This window comes from Ambystoma mexicanum, chromosome 2q (genome assembly GCF_040938575.1).
Source record: "Ambystoma mexicanum isolate Mex_15411 chromosome 2q, UKY_AmexF1_1, whole genome shotgun sequence".
In the NCBI taxonomy this organism is placed as follows: domain Eukaryota; kingdom Metazoa; phylum Chordata; class Amphibia; order Caudata; family Ambystomatidae; genus Ambystoma; species Ambystoma mexicanum.
Window position 1 is genome coordinate 141,159,413 of NC_090924.1, and position 15,240 is coordinate 141,174,652.

Sequence of the window (15,240 nt, forward strand, 5' to 3'; positions counted from 1 at the left end):
ATTGCCACTACATCCATCCTTTTCACTGCATCTGCTTCTGTTACTGCAATGATGGCCCTTTACTGTCACAAGATTTGTAATCTCTATTGTGAACTCTTATTCTGTATAGTACTTTGCTCGTGCTTACCCTCTCTCTGTTGTAGAATCAAGAACGGATGTATAACGTGGCGCAACTCTGAATTCCAGATGAGATGCAAGTTACAACTGTGTCCAGTACATACGACCATCATGCTCTGCCTTTTAGATAATTTCTACTGCGTTTGTGGAAATTCCACAGACGCATAGAGGGAATGTCAGATAGGTGTCTTTCTATAGCACCAGCTGGCTTTGGGGAGCCACAAATAGCTCTTGCTATATGTTGGTATCAAGGTAACGGGGCTCTTCAAAGCTACATGAGGAGCTAAATAGTTCCCAGCTCCCAGCAATTTCGAACCCTGAATAACATTGACATATCCTGAGGTGATAGCCTGATGATTGGCCATGAGAACAGTTAAGAGTCAGGCACACATTCACAGATCATGAGCCAATGTAAGGATTTAGCATCGGTGTGGAGTGGATCTGGCCATCAAGCTGAAGATAAATTAGGTGGCCGAACCTCATAGCTTAGATAGTGACTTTTTTGGGAGACTTTTGTTTATGTCGTTGCAGTAATTCAAGTGACCCCTGTGAGTAGCAATGTAATGTTGGGAGGTAGTTGGGACAGAGGAATTTATTTAATGTAACTGAAGGCTTCCTTTGAGTAGGAGAAAACTATAGAAGAATATGAGTATTATTTAAGGCCTTCTTGAAAAAGTAGAGGGATGTGGTCTATTAGTAGTAAGTAATAAAATGCTCTAGCAATAATCTATGCAGGTCCTTGTCTAGACAACAGATGTAGGCCAGGTGTGTGTTATCCACATACTGCATTAAGCAGCACTCATCTTTAAATGATCTTGAATGATCTTTGTCTATAAAAGATCATGTCACAGATATACCATTCCTATTGGTTGTCTACTTCATTCAGCAACGTTCACAACTACTGATGTTTGCTGGTCTACCATAAAGTATTGAATTCAAAAAGAGATTTTGAACAAAAAGCTGTGCCTGAGATAAATGAGAGCCATATTACAATATACTGTCAAATCACAGGGTGAATCATCTGAAAGACAGTACCGCGACCATGTCCAATGTGTGGGATTCCTAACAGAGCGGACCAATGCCGAGGATGATCCCTGCCATGATTTCCGAATTGCAATCTTTTCATATTTCAAAAAATGCAGAATATAGTAATACATTAACATGAACACTATGCCCCAGTATAAATAGTATAGATATGTTGCTAGTTGTATGTTTGTACCAGCAATCTTAGTTTGGGTAGATTCTCAAAATATGCTTGTTTTGTAGCATGTAAAGCACAGTGAATTCCCCTAATTAATAACAAGGCTTGAAAGGATGACATGTGTATTACTGACCTGTATGTAATTTTGCAACTGACTGATTAATTGATGAGCGTAATTAACTTCAATACCTGAATCATCCCAGGTATATGCATAACGAGAGTACCTGCTAGGATGGCGCATTTATCTTTGTCTTCCTATTAGACTGGCTAGAGAGGATTAACTGCTTTTCATGCAATACTAAACATCCGCATTAGCATATGAAGGCCATTATAAACAACCTCTCAGCCACTTTCAATATTCCTAATGCACTCTGTAATCTCTGGGTCAAGCCTTGTTGCAAATATTCTAACTTGAGCAGCAGTCTAAAATCATGCACCTTCCTTTTCAGTTGCTCCACTCTCAGGCATAATAGCCACTTGGACACCACCAGAGGGCTTGTGTTCTCCCGGGATAATGACCCCTCCCCACCCTATAGCCCCTGGCTACATTCCGGGCAATAGCTTGGGGATTGGTAAGTATCCCATGATCACAATCCCTCTCTCGATGTATAGGGCTTAATAATTCTTTATGATTTAAAATGATAATATTAAAACCAACAGTTTAAAACCATTCAAGCAATCTATCCTCACCTCGAAAGCAGCCTTCTATAATGAGAGAATTTCCAAAGCTGCCTCCAGCTCCTGCAAACTCTTTTCCATCCTTAAGGAACATCCAAGACACACTTGCAGGCAACATCTCCCATCTACAGGGTAAGATAAAAGATAAACGAATTTCCTTACCAGTCCCTTCACCTTTACCTCCTTCCCCCCATAGCTGTACAGCAATCCCCCCTTTCCAGGTGCAACCAATCCGCTCTTGTACCCTTGAAATCATTATTAAAGGCCTTCCCACGTCTTGGGAAACCAACAATCCGGCTTCCATCCCAAACATGGGACAGAAACAGCTCTTCTACACTTGAAGAACCAGCTTGACACGGCCTATAACCAGGGCACCATTTCACTCCTCCTACTACTTGATCTTTCGGCTGCTTTCAACCTCATGGACCATGAGATCCTATGCCAAGCCCTCTCTGTCTCAGCCTACTTCTCACTGGACACTGCCAAATTAATTTCCTTCTTTCTGACCAACAGATCCTCCTCAATCTTCGCTTGGCAGGCTGCCGCCACCCCCACACCCACCTTGTATGGTGTGCCACAAGGATCTTGCATATCACCTACACTCTACAATGTATACACCAAACCTCTATTTAACCATCTGGATGCTCTCAGCATCTCTTACCAGACCCTCCAGCTTATAGCGATTTTGCGATCCCACAAAATGCCACGAAAACGCCCATTTTGCACAAATGCCGCAAAAACGAACGTTTTGTGCAAAAACAGCATCTTTTAAAAAAAATAATACTCAGGGTGCCAGGTTCTCAACTTTTTTTTTTTACACAAGAAATTAAATGCACTAACACATCTCATCACTTGCGCCCCAAAAAAGTGCAGCCCAATCACACATGGGACACATGAATGGGCACATTTTATATGCGCGCCCATTCAGATGGCCTTTTTCACCTCCTTGATCAAATAAAGTGGCGTTTCTGTCAATTTAAAAGCGCATCCCTCCTTTCCATGCAAGATGCACTTTTAAATGTGCAGGAATTGTAGGCAACCCTACGCGCACGAGATGTGGGGCTGCCACTGCATGACAGGGTCTTTCCTGATCCTGTCATGCATTTTTCTTTTAAGGTATGAACCGCTGCTGTGTCGCTTGCATTTCTGTTCCTCAAACAGGATAAAAATGCATTTTTTGGGTCGCATTTTACAGCGGCAGGCACCTGGAGGGGCTGTCCCTGTGAAAAGAACTGGGAGCTTGCAGAACACTGTCGGGAGAGCGATTCTATTCAAAGTACTGCCCATTTTGATGACAAAAATCTATCGAATGTTACATTTTGACCTATTTCGTCCAGTACTATTCGATCGTTTCTTTTTTAAAAAAATTAATACTGAACATGTGTTGCGAGGGTGTCACCCGCTCCCCATGTTCAGTATTTTTGGTCTAGGATGGTTGCAGAAGTGTCTTCCCCTTTTTCCCCAAAATTGGAGGCGGGGACAGAAGAAAAAGAAAATAACGAAAAAGGGACCTGCGGAGTAGACCCGCATTAGAGGGACAGATCAGGCACTGCAGGGTTGCAGGGGAAGCGGCCGCGACCAAGCAGTTAAGTAGAGGAGGAGGTGGGGGTGGTAGTGAAAGGTACATTTTGGGTTGTTTGGCTGAAGTGCAAATCAATTTGCAGCGAAATTGACTACGGTCAATTCCACCGCAAATAATTACACTTCGGTCAAACAACCCAGAACACCATTCAAGGCAGCTGGCCAGCGCACAATTTGCGCTACAGCTCAAACCTGTGGAAATGCGCCGGTCACCTTTGAGAATAAGGTGACCTGCTCATTTCCAAAAATGGGTTGTCTAAAAATAGCATATCCTCAGTTCTTTTTTTAAATGCCCCATTATTTGAGAAACTGGGACAAAATCTACATTTAAAATAAAAAAAATGGTTACACTATGAGAGAGAGGGAGAGTGATGGGTGAGATGTGAAGTGATAGGCAAGAAAGCAGAGGGAGAGCAGTGGGTCAGAGGAGGAAGCGCTGCACAAGAGAGCAGAGGAAGCAGTGATGCGGTGGGCCAGAAATCTGAGAGCGAGCGGAGGTACAGAAAGCAGAGGGAGCGTGTGGTCAGTGAGCCAGAAAGCAGATAGGAAGCGTTTGGCCAGAAAGAAGCAGTGAGCTGCAGATTGGGGAAAAAAGGATGAGGGAAGAGTGCAATAGAATGGGAGAAAGGATGCAAGATGCAGAAGCAGCACAAAAGAATGAAGGACTGTATATTGCGGGAGGAATTGTAGAGTGTAAGGTTTGAGTTGGGAGTATGATTTGGAGTGTGGCAGGGGCTGGGCAGTGCAAATTGTGACTTGACAGTGTGGCATAGCATGTGAGTATTTGTATGACAGAGTGAGAGGTTAAGGAATGCAAGTTGTGATGGAGAGTTGGTGATATGTGTGTTGGTCAGAGAGGTGTGTGGGTGTGTGGGTGTTTGGGGGATTGGAGAACATAGAAGGGGAATATTTTCAGAATTACAATTGATAATAATCAATTTAGTTAATACTATTAAATAGGCATGAACATTAAACCAGAAATGTAGCCAAATCAAACACTGCTCTGCCAAGCCAGAGACATCTGGGACTCTTCCTATTAAATTAATACAAAAGATACATAATAATGATACCCTGGCTCTCTTGTAGCCTTGCACTCTGCCTATTTCCTGCAATGTGGCAATCTTACACCCTCCAGTTAATACAAAATGTCCCGCAAAAATGCAGCAATAAATAAAGGTTTGTGCTGCAAAATTTGCCATTTCATGCCGCAAAATTTGCCATTTCATGCCGCAAAATCCTGGAAGGTCTGAATAACACACAAATGCTCATCACTGGTGATCATCCCAAAAACACACTCAGAATAAACACTATCTATGAAACCATCCAGTCCACAGCCTTTGCCTAAATGATGTGAAAACCGAGCTCCTCAGCATTGGCCGCCCTGTCTAGACTCCAAGAGGCATACAAAACCTGCACTATCAAAGGCCATAAGATAACAGTGGAATCCTCTGTCAAGACCCTAGGCGTTTACCTTGATTCTTCTCTCTGCATGACCCACCACGTCAACCACATCGCATCTTCCTCAGGGTATGCCACCAAATTATCAACACTAGCAAACACTTCCTTACTACTCAGAACTGCCTCCAAAATTGCCCGTGCCCTAATAGGATCCAAGCTGGATTATTGCAACTCGCTACTCTGTTGCACATTGGAAAAAAACCTGCACAAACTACAAACAATTCAAAATAATGCACTCCAGGCTGTACTAGACATCGGTACGCATGCAGAAATCTCAGAGTCCAGAAAGGCTGCCTACTGGCTACCAGTTAAGGACAGAAATAAGTTCAAGATCCTGTCCATCACCCACCGGTGCATCGCCAAGGCCGTCCCCCAATAATTGGCTGAAAAAATCTAAAATCACTCCTTAACCAGACCGGTAAGATCAGCCTACAAACACTGTCACGCCAAGATACAAAAGGAAAAGAGCAGGGAGGGGCAAGCCTCCTAGTCTGTGCACGGGCTCTCTGGAATGAACTCCGTCCCCTTCTGCGAAATGAACCGTCCTACAATACCTTCAGGTAACATCTCAAAACCTATCTCTGTAACTGGCACTCCTCTCCCCCCTCGCTTATGTGCCTTCTCCCAGCTTCTACTGTTTTTCTACCTCTGTAACCAGCAACTAGATGCCCATGGGCTGTGTGCACTTCTTATAAATGTACAAATAAATAAATGTGACAGTGAATAATCATTTATCAACTCATGTGAAATATTCCTCTGTGGGCTTGAATGATACGGCAGTGATGTGTGGTCAGCCTACCTTTGAACTTGTACAGATTCAGACAGTGTTAGCCGATGAGAGGCTGCTTGCCGGAGAACGATTATTAATTTTCCCTTTTCAGAGCCTTCTTCCTGGACACAATGAAGCATTCAGAGATGCTTTTCACACAGCAGGCATCCTGAAGCCTGTCCAGTTTTTCTACACCGAATGGCTTATCACACCAAAGGGAGCTCTGCCCAATCTTGGCAAACTAAGTAGTTATTTTTCTTCTCACGCCATTCCCTGTTCCCCTTTGTCCGCCATTCACAGGGATAGACAAAGAAAATCTGAGAAGGGTTTCCTTTGGAGGCTTTCAAATGTCAATTGTAAAGGAGTATAAAGGTAGTGCATTTTTGAAGGCATGCCGAAAAAATAGAGATATTGTTTGTGAGGCATTAGAGTAAGTGCTGAAGTTGCTCAGGGGTTTGGATGAGCTAATTGGTGAAGAGTTTTCATAGTTGTCTGGCCATTTTTATCTAGCAGATTTACTCATCAAAAAATATTCGCACCAATGCGTTTTCACTAAATTGGCTATTCGACTATTGCATTCGAATTATCTCCATTCAATTTGGTACCATTTACAGCAACAAAACAAAGTGAGTCAATTATTGCTTAATGTCTTGTGATTTGTGTTATACAATTTCTGGGCATAAATGTATCAAATCACCCACATATCTGTATTAAACTGTCAAAGGAAATTAACTTGTTACAACATGACTACCATTTAAGTACTGAAGCCTCTTTTCCAGAACTTTTGATCACGGCAAATAAGCCAACATTAATTCCAATTGGTAGCATAGAAAAGGGCAATTCTTACTTGATGCTGTTAAGGCAAGAAGCAGTAAGATGATAGTCTGACCAGACCTGCAGCTACCCTAGCAATCATTTAGCCTCATTTGTTTTACAAAATGTTGATTGGATTTACCTAAACTTTGAACTCATGTGATAGCAATATCAGCAATGGTGCCATCTAATGAGATAATCCAAGGCATTCAGACAACTATGTCTCTAACAATTGCCACTATTACCTGAAACACCTGAGGAATATTAAGCCTTTCATCTGGTAAATCAACTGCTCCTCGATTGCCTGTGCAATTATCCTTTCACGCTTGGATTACTGTAATGCATTACTGGTGGGGGCTAGTAGAAAATGCTTGAAACAACTACAGACACTCCAGAATGAGGCTGTGTACATTGTAAAAGGCATCCCAAGACAAAAGCATATCTCTCTGGGAAGGCAATCACTACACTGGCTTCCCATTTCTGCCCAAATCCACTTTAAGACAGCCTCTCTAGTGCATACATGCATTTATGGCAAGGCCCCAGCCTACTTAAAAGCTTGCATCTCACTGCTTGAACCTAACCTCCATCTGAGGACAACAAACCTTGTATTAAATAACACCTTGAAAAAAGGGGTAAGGACCGGGGGAGCACCTTCCCGGTATTGGCAGCACAGGTGTGGAACTCACTGCCAAGCACCCTACGTCAGGAGCAACATTCCAGTTCCCTCCACCAGGCCCTGAAGACTAGACTTTTCTTCTAATTCAGTTTTTTGCCACCCAAGTCCTGCCCTGTGACTAGTTCTTCAGATTTTTCTAAACCCTGAAAGTACTTGCTTAGACATGTGCTGTCTTATTTGTTAGGTTTCCTGTGTTTTTGTGAGCCCAGATGCCTGAGGGTTCACGGCGCATTATAAATTAATAAATAAATAACAAAACATGTGTGAGCTCATAATAATAGGGAAATATATCACATGAATTTAGGGAGGATAGCTCAGCGGCAACGTGCTCGCCTTGGAAGCAAGACTATGCAGAGCAACACAGGTTCGATCCCCGGGTCCGTGCTTAGAAACCTCTGGTTATTAAGCATGTTATAAATAACCAATGACAATTACAATTTCCAGTTATCCTTTGGAAATAGAAATGGCTAGCATGGTGCTGGTACAGCGTGCTATGTTTAGAGTGGAGTCAAAACAATGTTGCACTTTTACTCATTAACATCGTTGCTTTTTAGGGAATCATTTGTTTCTGATTTGTTGTCCTCAATGTGTCTAGCAACCAGTTAGTATACATCATGAAATCACAAATGTTCATAGAATTGAAAAGTGAGAAAGAGCGCCTAATAATCTGCTTCACATGCAGATAAGATTGCTGAAATGAAAACACTCAGCATATCATCAAGGTCTTGCTTAAAAGAAAACACAAGAACAGCAAAGAAAGGTTTAAAAGTGTGTTAAATGTTCCCTTATTATTTCTGGAAATGCTTAACCCAGATGTGTTTTGACATTGTTACATTATTTGCTGTTAATTTCGCAGACACCATTTCATATCAGATATGGAGTCGTGTTAACACATGTTTGAATTGTACAGACGCTATCCTGCGTCTTGCTTCTTGGCTAATCAGTGCCAGGGTTAAAAAGACCCCGATTGGTTCTTGAATACGCGCTTTCAGTGATATACAGCACCCAGTTTACCTCAAGATAACTCAGGATGACATTTCATTGCCATGGACATAAGGCTCAGCGTGCTCCTGCCTGATGAACTGATCACCCTAGGGGTATAGAACCCTTTATTTCCGGCTGAGTCGATCTGGCATCCTAGGGTGAGATTACTCTGCTTGCTCTGCCAGGTGGATGCTGCCTCCTATATATGGTTATAGAGTCCCATTATTGCTCTGCCAGGTGAGGTGGATCAGTCCTCCTCAGGATATATCACCCTGCTCAGTCTGCCAGTTGGATCCGTCCTTTTCAAGATATAGCACCTGCCCACTCTACCAGGTGCCAGGCGTATAGTGCCCTGCTGGTGTTACCTAGTGGATCAGGTCTTATATCGATACAACATCCTGCTTCAATTGTAATATTTTCCTACACTGTTTCATGCTCCACAACTACGCCAACAGTGCTATCTCACCAACACCACCTAAGGCATGTCATCTCCCTACTGTATCCTGCTGATGATTCCTTAATTACCTGCAGTACATTTGATTTTGAAGAGACATTCTTTAAAATGCCTGGTGGTCATCTTGAAGCCAGGCAATACTAACCTTCTAATTTAAAATTACACAGTCTAAGGGGCTTTAGAAGTATCATGTGTGTGTTTTTTACCCTTTTATTAATTTTGTGCTTAACATATATGCAACATGTATTAAGGTTCTATGGCTCTCATGTTCTTTGGTTTTATGATGTGCACATGTTGTATGCTCATGTGATTCTAACTTTATTATGGTAGCATTGTGTCTTGTTGACTTTTATTATTGGGACACTTGTACTGAATGCAGCCAAGAGTTATGTTTTTTCTAGCTATATGGTTCAAATGTTTTCTGACTATGCTATGTTGGTTTGTATGTTATGTGATTTTGTTCAATTTTTGGAATGTTGTGTTTTTTACTGATCCAGTCTATTAGGGTTGCTCATTTTTATATGTAAGAATGAGAAATAGTTTTAACTATCCATTTGTTAAATTATTGTATACTCTATCTGGTTGTTGGATTGTTTTTTAAACCGAATAAACATGAAAAAAAGAAAAGAAAAGAAAATTAACAATGTGTAATATCCGGATATGAGAGCTGTTTCTCGTACAGTAGAAAGCTATGATGGAATTAGCATTACAGTGTACAATATCAACCACAAATGCAGCAATCTTCAAATGTATCCCATTAATATTGTAAAGAGAAATTCCAAGAAAGTTGTGGCGTTTCCAAAGGCTAGACAAATAAGGCTGCTGTCAGAGTGAAGCCCTGTGGTTTAGCTCTGCTAAGAGTGCATTTTTCAGTAATCATTCTATTGATGCACAATGCAGCACATAGTGACCTAGTCAAGGATTTCACTGTGCCTATACATTCGAGTTGGATCTGGTATTTGCTCATAGTAACCCGAAGAAATTCCCAATTAATGTGCCTTCTCAACATCTAGTTAAACGGTTGGCTTTTGTGTCTATAAGAAGTGCAAAGTGCCATGAACAAAGTGGTATTTATTATTTCATTTTTAAATCTTGTATACCGCACCACTTGCCCATGGGCCTCAAGGTGCGCACATACAACAGATGAACGGACAGAAATAGACAGATAACGTTCAGTCAGATAAGCGGTTGGTCAGAGGCCGGGGACTAGCAGTCGAGCGAACTTAAGCAATTAGTTGGGCAGTAGATCAAAGAGAAGTGTTTTCAGCTTTTTCTTGAACTCCACCATTGTCGAAATAGCTCTGAGGCAAAGGGGAAGAGTATTCCAGGCAGTAGGGCTCTGAGCATTGAAGCTGCGACCACCCGCCTTCACCAATTTGAATCTGGGCTGTATGTTTTAAAGATAGGCTTTTGTTGGCCAACATCTGTTGGATAGTATCTTAGAATATACCTTTGTATCACAATGCATAAGTGATGTGATAATGGAGCTATACAATCTGCATCAGCTAGGAGTCGTATTTGTTTTTGAACGATTACTATATTAGCTCGCTACCTTGATCCAGGGATGTTTCAATGGGCCCTATGTTATTGGACTGACTCGTCAAGTGGTTAAGCTTTTGCATGAAGGACCTACCAAATTCCTCCTTTCGTAGCTGTTATATTTTTAGGTATGTATTATCTCACATTCTCTCACTCACTTAGTGCATCTACTGTCGATAATGCAGTTTACTGGCTGTCTGGCATAAGTGGATTCTATATATCCTTCAATCTGAGAGTAGGGGAAGATGAGGATCCTTCAAGTAGTCTTCAATATTGTCAGAAGTTACATGTGGATGGTCTTTATAAATCTCAGAATGAAAATCCACTAGTGTATTTTCCAAGTTGCTTTGGCAAATAACCTTTTTTATTGTGAATTTGCCTGCTTTGGGATTTTTATAGGGAAGGGTACAGCATACAGCTTATGTATTCATGGTGCTTGTACGTCTACCTTTCCCCTACTGTTCTCTGTGAGCTTCGGTCTATGGCATTGCAGTCAGACATCTAAGACAGCGGAATCGTCAGATTGTTCTGTAATGTCATACATCTGCCTTGTACCACTGCACCACTGTCTTTTGACGTTGTATACCTTGGTCTTGTTTCACCTTGTTTTAACTTTTTTGTTTTAAAATATAGCTAGTCATTTTCCTTCTTACTGTGACATTTAAGTACCCAAACCCATATGTATGCTGGGTTTCACTTATTATTTGCAATACATTTCACAATGAAATGTTTAATGTATTCCATCAAGCACATTCTAATTTGAAGGGTCTGCATCGTCCTTGTGTGCATATGTGAGAGTAGCCCTGTACGATGATTTATAGCCTTATAATAACATAAATGAACAACTTCACGCAGATTAAAACACATTAAATATATTAAAAGGCAACATCTTTGAAGCAGTAACATGGAAAAAACTGAATAGTTGATGTTAACTTGGTGCTCTCTGTTTATCAACTAAATCCAACCTGATTCTGTTCGATCCAGTCCCAGCAACCTTATCTTCTAAGCAGACATAATATTAATTGTCAACTCTACCTCTATATTTATGATCTGATGAGAGTGATCCATGCACAGCTATGTGAGCTTGCTTGTGAACACAGACTTATGACTCGGCTGGCTTCCGCCGGTCACTGTAGGGCCACAGTAGAAGTGTGGTAGTGCCATGAGTCCAGCGAATGTGCAGTAGTGGGGGTATAGCAGCAGCCCATTACTGTTTTTGCCTATTACAGCTTGGCCATGGCAGACCTACCTCCTCAATCATCTGCCGGTGACCATCAGATAAATGAAATTGAGAGCTGGTGGAGACCCATGACAGCAATCATCCAGTGCACCTTAGCCGCTGTAGTTCCCCAACCTCATTTCTGGCCTGGAGACTGCTGGAAATATTGGATGGTGCACTCTGCACAGTGACTGAGGAGGATGGGATCCTGTTTAGGGTGTGAGATCAAGACATGCCACACAATGTTCACCATTGTGCTGTTTTCTCATCCTACCATATCTTCATTTGGTAAAAGAAGTTCATTCCTCTACATCACATCAACCCTTGCTCTGGGGCCAAACGTTCATGCTTCATTAGACTGGCAACACATGGAGCTGTAGAAAACCCAACTTTCTGGAACAGATATTTGCTGTGACTATGGTTTAGACCCTCAAAGCTCCTCTTCAGACTTCTTAGATTTGGAAAACTTCAGAGGAAAATGTTTCATGGTAGCTGAAGGGTCCTCTAAATCCATCCTGATAACATTACTGGTTATAACTAATTCAAAAGCCAGATCACCTTTTAAGTCAATGATACATGGTGGGCATTCAAAGCACAATCTTTGCATCTTTAAAAATAAGTCCAATTGCCTCTAAGAGGATGTCTATGTTACTCACAGGTCAAATACTGCATCATGAAACATGCTTATTAATGTATACGGTTGAGTGCCTTTTAGCTAGAAACACTTGGGTACAGGTGTGTTATAAATGACATCATATCATATAACTTCATGTGCAGGTACACTAAGTGGTTGCCAATGGTGCTATCCAGAGGTAAAATACTAAGATTGACAGTTTCAACCATCAGCTCTGTTTGAGTCAACATTGTGCTGTGCGGAAATCAATGCGAATGACAAGGATGCAAAGAAAGAAACAAGCCAGTTTAAAAACAAATATGTAAGCTGAAGTGTACGCACAGCATCTAAACAAATGACACATGCAAGGAAAATGTGCGATGTTTGCAGCCCATGTAAAAGAAAAAAAGAATATGTCCAACAATATTTGTTAAGGCACTAAAAGAAATTGGGCGTTACATGGAAGAATCCAGCAAATGTTTATTAAAAGTGAGATCTGTCCAATCTGACATGAAAAGCAGAGCATGTCACAGAAGAGGCAAAACATGAATGTTGCCCTTGAATTGTGTATATTTTCCATTACAGTAAGACAATCTGCTTTATATCAATAAACATACAGGGATATGAAAAATAAGTTATGGAAGGAGTTTAGTTGCCAATAAAATGGTATAATGCTGTTCTGTTTAAAATGTAAAAGCAAAATGGTGAAGAAATGTCTGAAAAGGCTGCTTTAGTGAATAAAGGCGCGTTGGCCAAATGCTACTCCTCCTTCAAACACACGGCAACAAAACAACAGGACTGTGGGGATCGTGGGCTTTCCCAACAGAAAAGTGTGAACATTGGCTTTGGAGCCAACCATCAAAGCTGATGGCTCTGTCTGGAATTGATTCTCAGGAAACCAGAGCACAACAAATGACATTAATTTACAACTTTTATCTGTTTGTGAGTATGGGCTTAAATATACAAGAAATAAGCCCTTTTGCAGGGGTCCTCTCTGAAATAATATGCTCCCCCGTCAGCTAAGAGAAGGAAGTGCTGCACCTTAGGAGACTGGAAGTCTGGCAAAAGGGTCAGCCAGATCCTGGATCACTCAAGGGGGTGGGGCTGAAGTCGTAAATGGCCCTGCCAGCATCCTATATTCAAAGAACTTGCACCATGAAAACTACATTCACAGTAGTCATAAATGCCCCAGGCCTCCACTTCAAGAGGAACTGACACCATTTGATTGTACTGGCGAGGAACTGGTATGCCATTTCAAATTGTGATGTATCCAATTATATAAAATATGACATACAAATATGATATAAAATAATGCACAATGTGAAATCTGCATATGGAATTATATATGTGCTTGTAACTTTTGTTCATCTGTATGAAAAATGTTTTTTTTTTACATGATCTTCATCATGTAAATTAGGCAATAGTGGTTATTGTCGGACATAAATGGTGCATGCCTGTGATTCATATTTACTAGAGTCCATTCCAGAAGACCTGCTCTTCTGAGATGGAAAGGACATTTTTGTATAAAAGTGTCAGAAGGAAAAACAAGAACATCTACAACACATCCCCTATATGTCATGCTAAGATGAAAGTCACATCATTTGATTTGCCTAAGTGAGAGTAATCCAATAAATCGATGAATATTATGATCACATATGTAGAATATGGAGTTTTAGAACATTACAATTGTTTAATGTCAAAATGCCTAAGATTACATCACATCAAATGGGAGGAAAAATAGGTGTAGAAGTCATGCCCATTAGACCACCTGTGTCATTAAAATGTGCAAATGAGTATATGGGGAGTGGTTTAGTGTGATGTCATTTTAGGAACATTGACCAATCGCATACATTGGCTCATGAGATTAGAGAAATTATACACACCTCTAAATGGAGTGGACTCTGCTCTGTAAAAGTTAAAACCCATAGATTCTGGAGACTTGGTTGTTGGCTGACTCATGGAGGGGAAGGAGAAAGGAGAATTGATAACAACAGAAAGGAAAATGGAATAGACTGCTTTCCCTTGGACCCATGTTTGAATTATAAGCATAGCACTGCAAGAGGGGCCTACTTGGTGTTAAAGTCCCAGGTCTTCCTCAGTGGGAAAGACAACAGACAGGCCTAGGTACAGAAAAATGGGAACCAGACTGTGGAGGGAAGCTGACCCCTTATTGCTGACTGATTGCCACCTGTTCCTGAGGGGGAAATTAAACTAGTCCTTAAGAGGGTGCTCACCTGTCTGTCTGTGAGACAGCCAAAATAAACTCATATATAAATATAATATTATGGGGAAATAATCCTGAGGGGGGCGATATTTTAAGGAGGTATAGATTAAATTGGAGCCTATTAGTGAAATTACTGAAGGGGTGGAACTGATACATTGACTATAGATCCTGAGAAGTTAGGGAATATTTCAGACGTGTATCTGCTTCTGGAATTAAATATTTGACAGCATGGTGCGTATGGTGTGCATACTGGGAAATCCCCTGCCTCTTCCTGTGTGTAATGATCAATCACAGAAGAAGTATTTTGGAAGTAAAAGGATATCTCAATTTGTTCATACCTAAAACATAACGTTACTGGATGTCATTTCCTGATTACATCACAAAGCAGAGACCTGTTACCAGTGTTGAATAATTCTTGAAAAGGGGGATAGGGTGATTATTCACTACCCATTTTCCTGCCTTTAAGTTGCCCATTGAAAATGAGAAATGTAGATGTGTACACCTTATTGCAGGAGAAACACCACATAATCTAGCAAACATATATTTTCCTTTTGCAAATGGTTCACATGCAGGAATGTTAAGTTCCCTTGCTGATGCAGGAATGTTAAGTTGCTTGTTTTCTAGAATGCTGTTTGAGATTCTGACAGGTCCATCGAGTGGGTGCAGGTAAATGGTTATTTGTGATTAATAAGAACTGGAAGGATTTAATTATGCAGGGATGTTCAGATTTAATTTAGTTTTCTATAAAATGACAATTTTATCCAGAGCCCCTGTGCACTTTTCAATGTCTGATGTATGCACGCTCAGGTTAAATCAACTGTGCACATGGTGGTGGTGTGTTACAAACTTCCACATTCATGTAAATGTAGCATAGAAAAGTGATGAGAGTATTACTCATGTTTCATTGAAGTTTG

General features: G+C 41.0%; 1 protein-coding gene across 1 annotated transcript in view; it reads left to right on the forward strand.

Moving 5' to 3' along the window:
* The window catches only part of XYLT1 (xylosyltransferase 1), a 969,342-nt gene that overhangs the window by 750,450 nt on the left and 203,652 nt on the right, over positions 1-15,240 (forward strand). The gene's annotated exons all lie outside the window — the stretch shown is intronic.